The sequence below is a fragment of the Perca flavescens genome, chromosome 5, assembly GCF_004354835.1.
Source record: "Perca flavescens isolate YP-PL-M2 chromosome 5, PFLA_1.0, whole genome shotgun sequence".
NCBI lineage: Eukaryota > Metazoa > Chordata > Actinopteri > Perciformes > Percidae > Perca > Perca flavescens.
Window position 1 is genome coordinate 3,306,216 of NC_041335.1, and position 13,973 is coordinate 3,320,188.

Sequence of the window (13,973 nt, forward strand, 5' to 3'; positions counted from 1 at the left end):
CCCGGATTCAAAGCTGCACACTTCAGCTTTCGGAGTTTGCTGCAGGCATGATTTCCACATTCATACATCAATTGGAACATTGAAATTGAAAGTGCACCCTGAAAATGTACAGCTTTTAATCATTTTGAGGGACCTAAACTGTTGGAAGTGTTTCCACTTGTATTTTATGCAGGGACATGACATATTGTCTGCGTTATTGCCTTATATCCCTGGAATATTGCTCTTGTGTCCGGACGGCACAGTGAGACGGTATATGAAGGTAACTGACAGGCCACTGTGCGAGGATGACGGGTCGGGGGCCAACAGAAGGCGAACCTGTGCGCCCTTGGCGTCATTTGCAGCTCGTTTTACGCACTTGAATGAGCGCATAAACACGTGTGTGATATATATATATATATATATATATATATAATAATATATATATATATATATATATATATATATATATATATATATATATATAAATAATAAAAAGCATCGGTCTGATTGCAGTTGTGTGTAAGAAACAAGCGTTTGCCACATTCTGAGAATCCATCCAGTGAGGCGCAGAGCAGCGCACACTGTTGGGTTTCTTCCCGTTGTCTCTTACATGTCTTATGTCTTACTCCTTCATGGGAAGCGGAGGCTGCATGGTGCAGGACAGCCCGCTGCTGTGTGGTCCTGTGTGTCCTGTTGTGGTAGCATGACAAATCACCGAATCAAAAAATAAAACTCTCCCGCCCATGCCTCATTAAATGGCACAGATCTCGTAAACGTCAAGGATCTTTCTGATATTAATAAACAGAGATGTGATTAGGTCATCGGTATATCTGCAAGGGACCATGTGGGCGCGCGCTCTCCTCCTCCTCCTGTCTGTCTGTCTGCTCAGACGCACAACAATAAAACAGCATCAAATCTCCTTTGAAGTTGTTCTGCTTGTGTTGCGGACATATTTGTTTTAATGAGCCTGTCTGTGCCACAACCACGGCTGATGCAATTATTAATTACACGCTCCCATCATTTAACAGATCATAAATCACGGAGTTATTCCACTCGTCATAAAAAAACAACTACAATGATTTTCACATTCACGTTGCGTGACCGAAGAAGTACAGGGAGCCAGGCGGCGACGCGCTGCACGTACCGGTATATAAAACCCTATCCTATCTAAATATGAGCGTAAATCCCCGAAGAACAGGGAGAGGAAGTGAGCAGTTGACCGCTGACAGCAGAGGGCCCGGGGTGTCCCCCCCCCCTCTCTCTCTCTCTCTGCGGGGCTTTAGGAAACGCACGCAGAGACGCAGGTATGCGGGAGGAAGTATTCAGAAAGGTGCCTCGGCTATCTCCATCTCCAGGGCCTCCGGCCGGTGGTCACTGGGAAGCAAAACATAGCCAACATATAAATGCATTCACCTTCATCCTGGACTCTGCCCATTGCACATAATATATAATATAATAATATTTGCACATTCTGCACTCAACCCATTCAGCCTATTTTTTAACAGTAATTTTGTATGTAAATACAGGTTTCGTCATATTCATGCTTAATATGTTTTTTTGTTTATGTAGCCTATGCGCCATTCACAAGGCAAATTTCACATACGTGAAATTTATTGTGGCAAAAAAAAAATCCTTTTCTGATTCTGATGAAAATAGAAGAACATTGTTGAAAGCTGAAAAAGAACTGTTCTTAGACAAGTTATCGATTGGTATTGAATTTACACCTCATGAAGAAACCACAACGATAAATTGAGTTACATTGGCATTTTTGTTTACAGAAACTATATGTGGGCTATTTAGTTCCGTTTAACATTATAAACGTATTGAACTATCAACAGAATCAGTACACAAATACTCCTACTATTTCTATAATATTCCCTCTGAGTAGCAACATCATCTTTTTTTAACCTAATCTACTTTAACTTAAATTTAAAATTCTTGCACTTTAGCCATGTTACTTTGTACAATTATTTTTATTTATTTTTTAACTTAAATCTGACTGTCGGCAACTGCAATTTACCAATTCCCCTAAGGGGATCAATAAAGTATTCTGATTGGGATTAATAGGCTTTTAGTGTTTAAATAACTAGTATCGCCGTGATGAACAGAGACCCGCAGTTTAGCTGTTCTATCACTATAAGTTCCATGTCTATATTTGAAATATTAAAAACCTTTTTGAATGCGAACACATTTAAAAGTGTGTCTTTTCTTTTTCTTCTCTTCTCGTGCAGGTGCAAGCAGCCTGCTGCCTTTAAGCACAGCAGTGATCTGATTCTGAGTGAATGCCTTCATTCACTCCTCCAGTGGTTTAAAAAATAAAAAATAAAAAAAGCAAAAAACTCCATGTCCTTTCCCGACATTTCATATCCACATCAGCGCGAACACTAATTGGAGTTTTTCAGTAAGAACGTCCAAACATTTTACCACAGTGATGAATATTTGTCCGATGTCTATCAGTATTTGTTTTTTCTCATTCGCAATTTCGTTTCTATCATCTGTCGTTGAGTGGTTATAGCTTGGATATTTTGAAAACTTTTTTTTTTTTAATCTCCCCGTGGCGGTGAACGGTTTGCTATCGTGAATAAATAAATAAATAAAAATATCGCTCTAATGGTGTATAAGGTAGTTATTATGCGCACATATGCACGCGGATGTAGAGAAGAGATGAATGCGGTGCAAACCGAGTTTATCCGTGCACGCGCGTGCGCGTCTGCAGCGGGGTAGGTCGTACTGATGGGAGTTTGTGTTCACGTTGGGTGACTGGTGTTTGCAGAGCCACATCGTTGTTCAATGGCCGTCAGTCATGCGTAAAGGCGACATAGTACAGTAATCCTAGATCAGCAGATACAGTAATAATATACCACACAAAGCTACAGACTCCTTAAGGAATGTTATAGCAATCACACATTAAATATATAATAAGAGGAGTAGGGCCAATGTGAAATAATGTATTTAAATTCTGACAAAAAAAAGGTCAGAATTTTCTCAACTCAGAATTATGCTATTTTGTATATATTTGTTTCTGTATGTATTGTTTATTTGAAATTAATGTTCAATATGTTTGTTTATGTATGCACCAACCACCTAGGCAAAGTGCTACTTACTTGGCAATAAACCCTTTTCTGATTCTGATTTCAGCTCAGAATTATGACTTTTTTTCATAGAATTTCTGACTTTAAACTTAGAACTCAGATACATTTTTCACACGTGGCCCTAATTCTTTTCTTTAAATAAGATACTAAAATACCCTAAAATCCATTTAAAATGTTTGTTTGCATATCATTTTTTTAAATAGGTTGGGCCTGTAGGGGAGCTGCTGCGGCGTTATGATCATGTTTTATATTTAGGAGTGACTCCTGTGTTAGTCTGGCCATTTTACCTTCTCGTAAATATTACAGGGAATATCTCTATTTCTGAAAAAAAAAGGAGCCCAAACACATTTCCTTGTTGGCATATAAATGTGGTTTTCCTGTTCAGCCCTGCTCTCTTTGTATTTTGGGGGTCATCATAAAAAGGACGTGCATAAAAACACAATGGAAATGAACACAATGGCTGACCAAAGGTGAAAATCACGATTCCCTCGTGTCTGTCCCAGGCAAGTTCCAGCATATATTCCCACACACATGGTCAAAACACGGGAAAACAGGCCTGCAGACTTCACCTTTTTGATATTATTCATTGAAATCTCAGAGGACGCGCCGACGTGTTTCAGAAAGAACATTATTACACCATATAATCATGTTTTTAAATAACATTATATTACATTTCTGAACATGTTGCTCCTGATATGACTTCTTGTTTCTTTCACTTGGTTTATACATAGCAACAATGTCAAAAATATATGTTTTTTTTTCTTTGTTTGACCACTCCTCTACCTGGTCTAGTTGTCCCCCTGAGGGAGGCCAAATGTTGTGTGCCTTATTTAGCATTTGTTTTATTTGTTTTTGCATTTAAGTATTTCTCCGGAGCATTAAGCTGTCGTGTGGACTTTTCCGACTTTGAACGTTCACTTTTTTTGTCCTGCACCAGCAACTGCACGGCTGTGCACAACAACTATTTGTCCGAGCCGCCACGCAGAAATAAAAAAGAAATAAAGAAAGAAAAGCACACTTTTCACTCTCTCCCTCCCTCTTTGCAGTTGTCTGGGAAGATGTGTGCCACCGCTGTTTGTTTATCTTGGGAAGGACGGTTCCCTCTCCACATTTCTTCTCAGAGTTAAAGAATATAGGCCTGACAGCTGCCAACTGTGGCCTTCAACAGCTCAACGCTGGCCGGCTGGACAGACCCACCACACCTGAGCCAAACACTGTTGTTTTCGGTAAATTATCATCCAGCCAGGAGATTACTGTAGATACAGTCTGACCTATCGTAGCATTATGCCCAAAAGCAGTGGCGGAACAAGTATTCAGATCCTTTACTTAAGTAAAAGTACTAATACCAAGCTGTCAGATGAATGTAGTGGAGAATAAATTACTATAATTCCCTCTGAAATGTAGCGGAGTAGAAGTAGAAAGTGGCACCTCAAATTTGTACTTAAGTACAGTACTTGAGTAAATGTACTTAGTTACATTCCACCACTGCCTAAAAGTGTATTTCTTATTCATCAGGACAGGAACATGGCCGTGTGTGGTATACTGTTATTCTAAATATTTCTTTCCGAGTTGTTATCGGTATTAATCAAGTTGAATTCTCATGGAGAAACTGAGCGAGTGCAAAACAGTTTGGAATGTCTGTGTAGGACATAGGAAGGGTGGAGCGGGGGCGGGGGCGGGGGGGGGTTGCTTGGAGTCAGATCCCTTTTCAAAATCACTTCTTCCCTTTCCCCTCTCGTCTTTGTTTTAAAACTGGGAAGCTTTTAGCTTTTGAAAAGTATCCCTTGCCTATCTGTTGCGGCGGTCGGCCCCAGTCGTCATCACCTCGCCTCTCCCCGCTGCCCTGTTGGAGCGCCGGGGAAATAGCTGGCATTCCTGCCACAAAGAACCGATGATGTGGGCTCGGGGGCCTCCGTGATCTCCCCAAATTAATTAAGGCCTTTTCTTCTCCCCGAAGCAGGATCCGCGGCCTTTGTCTCTCTAATACATCTTAAGCCCGGTATTGAATACAAGGGCAGAGTCTACACTCATTATAAATCTGTCACTGCCTGCTTTGCTCTTCTCGGCCCGTCCCGTGATCCTAAAGAGGCTTCAATGTAGCAGGGAAGCCATCCTGCCGTCTGGCTCTCGCCTCTTTGCCTCCTCCTTATCTGCCGCCCCTCCATGCTCCCCACTGGCTCGGTATTTATTTGAATATGAGAAGGCCTGCTTGTTGTTTCTGGCAGAAGGGGGCTTAAGGCAAAGACCCCCCTCCCCACCACCTCATGCCCCTCAACCCCCCCCAACTTCTTCCATCCCTTCGTCCCTGCAGCGCTCGCTCCATCTGTCCCTTCTCAGCCACCCCCGGCTCGTTCACTCTCCACTGGTCTCTGCTTTCGTCAACTTGAACCGCAGACCCCTCTAGTCAAAGGCCATTACAGACAGGCCCACTGTGCATGTGTGTTTAAGTGCATGTGTGCATATCCCATTAACTACTTTCCCCTCCCTAGCTGAAAATTAATAACTGTGTTAGCGGAGGTAATGTGCAAGCCAGCGGGGTGGCCAGAGTCTGCTTCTTTTCTACCAAAAAACTCTGAGTGAATATTTCCTTTCAAGTCACTCTGCTCAGTAAATGCACCTTTCAGGCGCCGATCCTGTTCCTTCCAATCTTCCTCCTGCTGCTCGTTTTTTTTTTCTGTCCCGCTAGCCTCGTCCCGTCGGCTCTTTCCGAAGAAAGGCTCCAACCTCCGGGGGGATAAGATGATGAGTCCTCCAGTTTGTCTCCAATTTGAAACGCTGAAGGTGTTTAGTGGGGTTTTAACGTGACAGCAGGACCGGGATGGTCCTTTTACCAGCAGCAGGAAATGGATAACATCTCCATTAAAGAAACCCACGCACCAACCCTAAACAGTGAAATTAGGGCATCAGAGGCGTGCAGAGATTTGACCTCGAGGAATGCCAATACCACACCCCCCCACCCCCCGGCTGGAAACGTGTAGCGGAGGAGACAGGGCAATTAGTTACAATGTGGCCTTTTTGTTTGGGTGTACTGGTTTGGGTTGAGGGGGACTATCGGGCCTTCCTGTGCTCCTCTTCCGAGATGAAGAAGCAGGAAGTCACACAGGAGGTAAACAATGTGCCGAATGGAGCTGATACCAAGGATTGGAATTTACACCCCCATCATTCCTGTTGGCATGACTCCGGGCCAGTTGATAATGGACACGGCGCCCACCAAACACCCGGCTTCCATGTTGGAAACATTCCCCCCCACCTTAGAAAATGTTTACACAGCGTATAATGACTTGGCTCCGCGGTGGTTTTTGCTGGGGATCGGTCGTAGGCTGCGCTTCAGGTCACAGATCCCGCTCTGTGCATCTTGTCACTCAGTCACTCAGAGAATCCGTCAAAAGCAGCCTCCACCAATCAGAGCGAGCGCTGGGCTGTCTGGTACTGATTACAGCGATTCATCATGTCGGGCTCTCCCTGCCACCACATGTTTGTTTTGATCTCTTCCTCTCCAGCACGGTGACAGTGAAAGATGAGGGACCATGTGGCCGGGGCCGGCACTGTGCCATGGAAACCGGCGGCACAGGCAGCACCTCTGGGTCCCAGCACAGGGCTCTGCGCGCTGGCCGCAGCCCCCAGCCCCCTGCCCCCAGCCCCCAGCTCGGAGCTCTATGTCGGGGGCTCGGAAAAGAGCGAGCTCAGTAGGGCGTGGGGGGAGATTTCGCCGGCTGGCTAATTGCAGACCAAAAGTGTAACTTTAGGTGATGGGGGGATTAAGGCATGTTGACTTGGGTTCACTGGGGGGGCTAAACTGACACTCAGTTCCCCCAGAGCGGACAGTTCCTGAAACCCCCTGGAGTTAGCCAGGGTGGGGGGGGGTCTGGGTCACATTAAGGGGTACTGTGTGGCCTGCTAGGGCAGACCATATGACCAGCCCCTCTAAAACAAGCACTGCTGTGTCCATAATGTCAAACTGCATCCATTAGCCAGCTCTGGAGGTGCGTTTGAGAACTGAAGGAAAACAAAGATCCCGCCCGCCCTCCTATAATCAAACCGTTCCCTCGACTATTGTATCCAAGCAGCCAAAGAATTCACTCAAGGAAATATCAATAAGCGTTTTCTGTTAGCATGAAGTGGCATTTTTTTTTTCTTTGTCGGAAATTTGAATATTATTTGATTGTATTGTTATTAGTATCATTTATAAAATATGAAGAAACCACTGTTTCTAACATTTTTTGTATCTATATTTAAAATATGTAGTTTACATCCCAATTAAAAACAATTTTTTTTTAAATTTGATGTGATATAGTACAGATTTTATTTTTAGCTTTAACTTAAGCTTTTTATACAGTACATGTGTGGACTTTATTAAATTTGAAAAAATATCAAATATCTGTTTTGATTCCAGATATATTTATTATGTAGACTATAATACTTAGTTAGAGTTGTTTATGATACTCATAAAAATATATAATTTTAAATAAATTGTAGGTCACATTAATTAACAAATGCTGCATTCTGTCATGTAAAAGAATTCACTTGTGCTCTTAAGCAAATTAAATTATCACACATTTTTATAGAATTCTTACCGGTCATTTATTTTTATTAAGAAAATGATTGAGAACACAGTAAACTGGAGTGATAAAAACTTGTATCAATGTGTAAAACATATGTAATACATATACAAATAATATATAAAAGATACATACATACATCCCAAACCTGATATACTGTACAGTCATGGGACATCTTACTAAATCAACTGAATAATATATTTTTTTTAATTATTTGAAATTAAAAAGTACCTTTATTTTTGCAGCTCGCACTAAAGAAAAATCTGAATGAATAACGAGACATATTGTTGTTATTGTTTTTTTTTTAAGAAAAAAAAGATGTTAATGTTGCCATAAGCAAAAAAGATGATAACCCCAAGATACCTAGATGTTTTATAATCTAAAATTCATTCCTCACCAGAGAGACTTCACAATAAAACGTCATAAAAAAGTACACTTTGGATCCTCTCAATCACCTGTGTTGTGTCCGCCACAGTTTTAGATACCTTTATTTACACTGATGTTGCTCCACCTCGCCCATACTTTCATACAGATATTCCACAGGCCCCTATTGTCCTGTCCCGCGCCGTAAAATATGGCCGGACCCTCTGACAGATGAACCAAGCAGCACAGACTCGCAGAAATCTCTTAAACATCGGAGCGAGCTGGATGTGGAAAGAAATAGCTCTTGTGTTTGTGTCTGATTTCTCAGCTCATTAATCTTGACTGTAGTCGTGGAAGTGCGTCTCGAAGGCTGGCATATTTTCAGCCAACTTGAATGTAATGATATTTATTAGAACGTGTCCTCGCTTGCTGTGTGTCTCTTACCGTATACCTGACATCATTGTCCTAGTTACCAAGTCGTGTTTACATATGACTACGGGGCAGAGGGTGGAACTAAAGAATTTTGTTTAATTTAACCTTTTTGGCCTGTTGAAACTGTTAAATCCTTTTTGCTGACCTACCCATAAAAGCAACATGATCTCAAACTTGGAATAAATAAGCTATGTGCGTGAACTTAACTAACTATTTAACATTAAGAAAAAAGAGGCTGTATGGATTAGTGCATAATGTGCAAATGTCGAAGCATGTGCAAAAGTTCAGAATATATAGAATGTGCAGAGGACAGGATGTAGGAAATAATAATAACAATAATAACTTACTGTACAAAATAAATAAAACCTTTTAGTCCTGTTGAAATTTCCAAATATTTGTGGCTGACCTGCCTGTGAAAGCCACATGCTATCACATTTTTTAAATAGCTTTTAAAAAAAATAAAAAATAGATAGCTACATAAATAAAAATAGGACCAAAATGACTGCAAAATCTAGCTATATGGCCCCCACTTTTACATGATAAATAGGGTTTGCTGTAAATAAGGTATTGAGATTGATTGATTATTTCAGTAGCAGCCAGAGTTATTTATCAGTGATCAGTTGATGTTTTGACAACCGTGCGCCATCTATTTCTTTCACAAATAAATAAAATCGGTGGATAACATCCAACAAACAGGCAACAACAGATGCAACGCTCGCATATTATTTATTTAAGGTTATTCTTCTACTGCCTGCAAAGAGAAATCACTGCCTTTCTCGCGTCGAGGCTGAGGCGCTGATCCGTGCCGCGGGTCGACTGAAGAGAATGTTGGCTGGAGAGACAGTATGAGCCTGTGTGTGTGTGTGTGTGTGCGTGCGTGTCTCTCTCTCTCTCTCTCTCTCTCTCTCTCTCTCTACTACAGGCCTTTGAAAAAGCAGTAGCTCCCCTGTGTGGTTTGCCAGTGTAAAAGCACCTGGCACCGCAGGGGGAGAGGTGGGCATTTGGGTACCAATAACATAACCTGCGCGGCTCCACTGGCACAGCAAGAGGTAGGACTTTAACTCCTGTGATGACGCCCTGACAGCATTGCAGAAAAACTCTGCTGTAACGTACCTGCCACTCAATTTGGAGGTGAAGCATCGCTGGTAATCTCAAAAACCTAGTGTGAGTTAGCAAATATGAGCTGCCTTTCCCCCTTCCGCGTTTAGCCCTCAGCCTGCAGCTCTTGTTGTTGAAACACACGTAGAAAAGCCTCTGTCATCACCCGTCTCTCCATGTGACGTATGACAACTCCCCCAGTACACACACTCACACACATGCCTGCATCCACACGCATCCACACGTGAATTACTAGAGCTGAAAACAATTACTCAACCTCTTGTTTTCCGCTTGTTTTTTGGCTTTCAAGTTTCTGTGATTTCTCTAGCGAACATGACGTACACCGCCATACACGCGCAAGCAGAAATACGCACGTGAGAGGGAAGATATTGGCTCACATACACGTACAGAGTTATTTGGCTGGAGGCCCCTTTGGTTCAAGTTGATGTTTGGGGTTGAGCCGTGATATTGCGTAGCTTCAGAGGCGGCCTAATGCAGGATCAGGTGTCTCCGTCCATATCAGATGCCTGCGTGGAGTGGATGGATAGCTTGAGATGGCATGTGTCCTCTCTGGACACTGGACACTTCACCCCCCTTCCACCCTCCAAATATTTACCTGACATGTCTCTGTGGGTGGTGGCCCATCTAAAGAAACACGTATACACACATTCACATTGATGGATTTTTTTGTTAGCATACAGATATATACACACTGGGGTTTTACTGATTTGTGTTTTGAAAGCCGATATGGATGCTGTCCATTCTAGTATTATACTTCATACCAAAATGTGTGCAAAAAACCTAGAAATACAAGAAATGATCATTGTGAAGGTTTTAAGTCATCTGAAGTAGCGTGTAGGTCATCATGCGAGTCAACTGCCCACTATAAATTGAAATGAAAGAGTTTCCACAGTCGAATGATCAAATATTCTCAAATTCTGAGAAAGGTATTCCCACGACATATAACCAAACACACATAAATGCAGGCGCGCACACACACACATACCTGCACACATGCTTAAACACAGGTCCATTCCCGCGTCAGGCCTCGATGGTGTCGACACTTTGAAGTTGTCGGCTGCTTGTTTACCGATGCAAATTAGCAGGTAGGGGACCTTCAGAGGAGCAGAGAGCGTGGCAGCTTCGTGGGTGGTGGGTCCTCTTTCTAACTCAGCACCCCAACTCATCTTCTTCCATACATTCCCTCTCTACCCCTACCGCCCCCCAGTGAAGGAATGCTTTCAGCTGGACTCACCTGGGCGAAGGGCCGAGGTCAGGCCTGTGGAGTGCCAAGGGGTTAAACTGATAGATAGATAGATAGATAGATAGATAGATAGATAGATAGATAGATAGATAGATAGATTGATAATGACTTTATTAAGAGAAATTAAGGTGTATTTGCAGCCATGTACTTTAAATACAGTCACAACACAATACAACACTATTAATACAGTACAATACAATACAATCCAAATGCACTTAAGAGGAGAGATATAAATACAAATATAGTGGGAATGCATTACACAGTAAAGAACTTTACAATGTGATACATTTATTATTTTTATTATATTTACTGTTTTTTATAAGATAAATGCTGGAATAATGTTACATATCACAGATTGTTTACAGAAATGTATTCAGTTTCTATTTTCAATAGATCTTTCATTTATTTTTTGTTACTTTATTTAACATGATTGTAGAAGGTGCAATATGTAGTTAAAAAATCAACAATGCGAATAGTAATAATAATCTGGGAGGAAAATCACAATTACATTTTTTCAACCGAATCGTTCAGCCCTACTGCCTGGTTGGGAGCAGTTTGGCCACCTGCTGCTAACATGTATGACTCTTTATTATTTATATTTTTCTGCATATCCTCTCGGTCCAGTGAAAACCACGAATCTCCAAATTTGGTAATTTGGATTTGTTTCTGATTTCTTTTTTGATTTTTCTTCTGATTAATGGAGGTGGTTTGTGGAAGTATTAAGTGTTCCTTCATGGGTTGAGAAATATATTCTACTTACTGGACTAAAAAAAAAAAGAATTAGATTTTCAGAAAAATGCATTGTCACAAAGCTGGAGACAGGGTAGCAATTAAAGAGTTGTTCGGGAGACACATTATTTGACAGGGCAGCAATTAAAGTTACATTTAATGTCTCCAATGTATACAATTTATTTCAAAACCTAAATCCTACTAAAAATGTGGCTGAAAGAGTCATATTTGTCCATAGAAGTCATGAATTAGGACCATTACCCTTGTCTAACTGACAATATACTAACATTATGAATATGAAGATAGAATGGTTGTATCAGAAATAATTTGAACTTTTGTTCACATTCCTGAAACATTTATTTTTAGGCCAGTAATTTATGGTTAAAAAAAATGATGACTGAGGGAGGAAAAAGACCTTAAATTTAGTACATTTAAACCAAAGTACTGCTGTCAGTGGGATAAGCAGCATTTCCACAGCGAAGGCCATAGGCTTACTCAGCGTTTCACACTTTAGTTGGGACGTTAACCAAGGCAGTATCCAGAGAGGCATTGCAGAACACACAAAGGTAGGACATTCACAACTTTTCTTTTTATTACATTTGAGTCAGTTGCAGAAAAGCAATTCCACATTGTTTTCCAATTCCAGGTGTTCTGGCTGTGCAGAGCAGAAACAGGAAATGGGAATCAGCTTAATACTGTGACAGAGAGCCGTCTGCTTGACCAAATAAGAAGAGTAAACAGCAGTCGGTCCGCTGGGATCTCTGCTGCCGCTGCTTTCAATGGTGAGAACGCCGCACTCCACCTTTTCCCACTTACTGACCCAAACACACTGCCCTGCCACGTACAGCTAGCTGCATTGTGTGTGTGTGTGTGTGTGTGTGTGTGTGTGTGAAGAACGTGTATTTGGTTGTGTGCAGTGAAAAGAATATTTATAAGAAAACTGGAAGCATTTCCCTCCTTGACCAATGTGGAACGACCTCATTCCATCACATTTTGTGAATACACAATCAATGGCATACAGTACAAGTTACAGTGTGTGACTTGAACATATATGGGTGCTCCCCCTTTAGGCCGGTTGGTGTAGTATTGGAACAGTTGAAGTGGAGCACATCATTCCCTCAATTATTTTCAAAGTGTGATCAGCTGCATGTAGAATATTGTGAGTGATGGGCGGGTTTTCTGATTGCAAACTATTGGACAGTTAACAGCACACAGAGCTGTGTTATGCAGGTTTTATGCATCTGTGTGTGTGTGTGTGTGTGTGTGTGTGTGTGTGTGTGTGTGTGTGTGTGTGTGTGTGTGTATGTGTGCGTGGACAGGGATTAGTTGCCTCCTCCCCACCTACTACTTCCAACCCCTATCCCCCCCAAGTGGCTTGTGACAGCCGGCGGTGTCAGTCACTTAGTGCAGTGTGTGTGTGTGTGTGTGTGTGTGTGTGTGTGTGTGTGTGTGTGTGTGTGTGTGTGTGTGAGAGTGTGTGTGTAGGATTGTTTGCATTAGGGGTGGCTGAGTAAACAAGGCTCAGGTTACCTCTGAAGGCTTTTCGCTATCATTCGTTCCAATTAAAATGTGGAAAAATATAGCATGGGGGACAGGTTAATACATCCATGGATAAAACTCCCAGCATGCTGTCTGGCTCCTTCTAATGTGTTTGATATGCATTTTAATCATCCATCCCCATTTGAGAATATGAGACTTCAGCTTTTATTTGCCCCTTTGTACCCATAGCAAATCAAAACACACACACACACACACACACACACACACACACACACACACACACACACACACACACACACACACACACACAGACAGACACACACAGACGCACGCACGCACGCACGCACGGATGCACGCACACATGTACGCACAACGTCTTCAGTTCACAAGTATTCAGATCCTTTTCTTGGATATCCATGCTAAAATCTAAAACTACCGTAAAGCAGTTAATCCTCTTCTCCTGAAATCGTTTTTTGACAGCTGGCAAACACGTTATGCGTTACCTTTTGATACTCTGCTTAATTTCTGTCTTTATTTCAGTCGTTTTCTCATTTGAACGCCGGACAATATCTGACATTGTCCCAAGTTTCTCTTTCAAACATGTAGCACGCAACGGGTGATTGCCCGTGTTTAGTCTCGCATAGCCAGACCTATCTCCACAGCGCTGCGGAGAAAGGTCTGGCAAACAGGAGCATACACTCCTGGGGTTTTTTGCATTTCTTTAAATGCAGCAATGGGGGGGCTCTGCAAAATAGTCTCGGGAAGGAACTTGTGTTGGTGAAACATTCGCACCCCGCGAAAGAAAACGCCACATACAATATTAAATGAAGCTCAGCGCAAATTCTTTCAGGAAGACGTCATTACCCCAATCACTACTCATTCTTAAATCAAATCAGCTGTTCAAGAAGTGACGTGTCAGTTAAACCAATCAGACTCGGCCACGAGATTCAAGGGCCA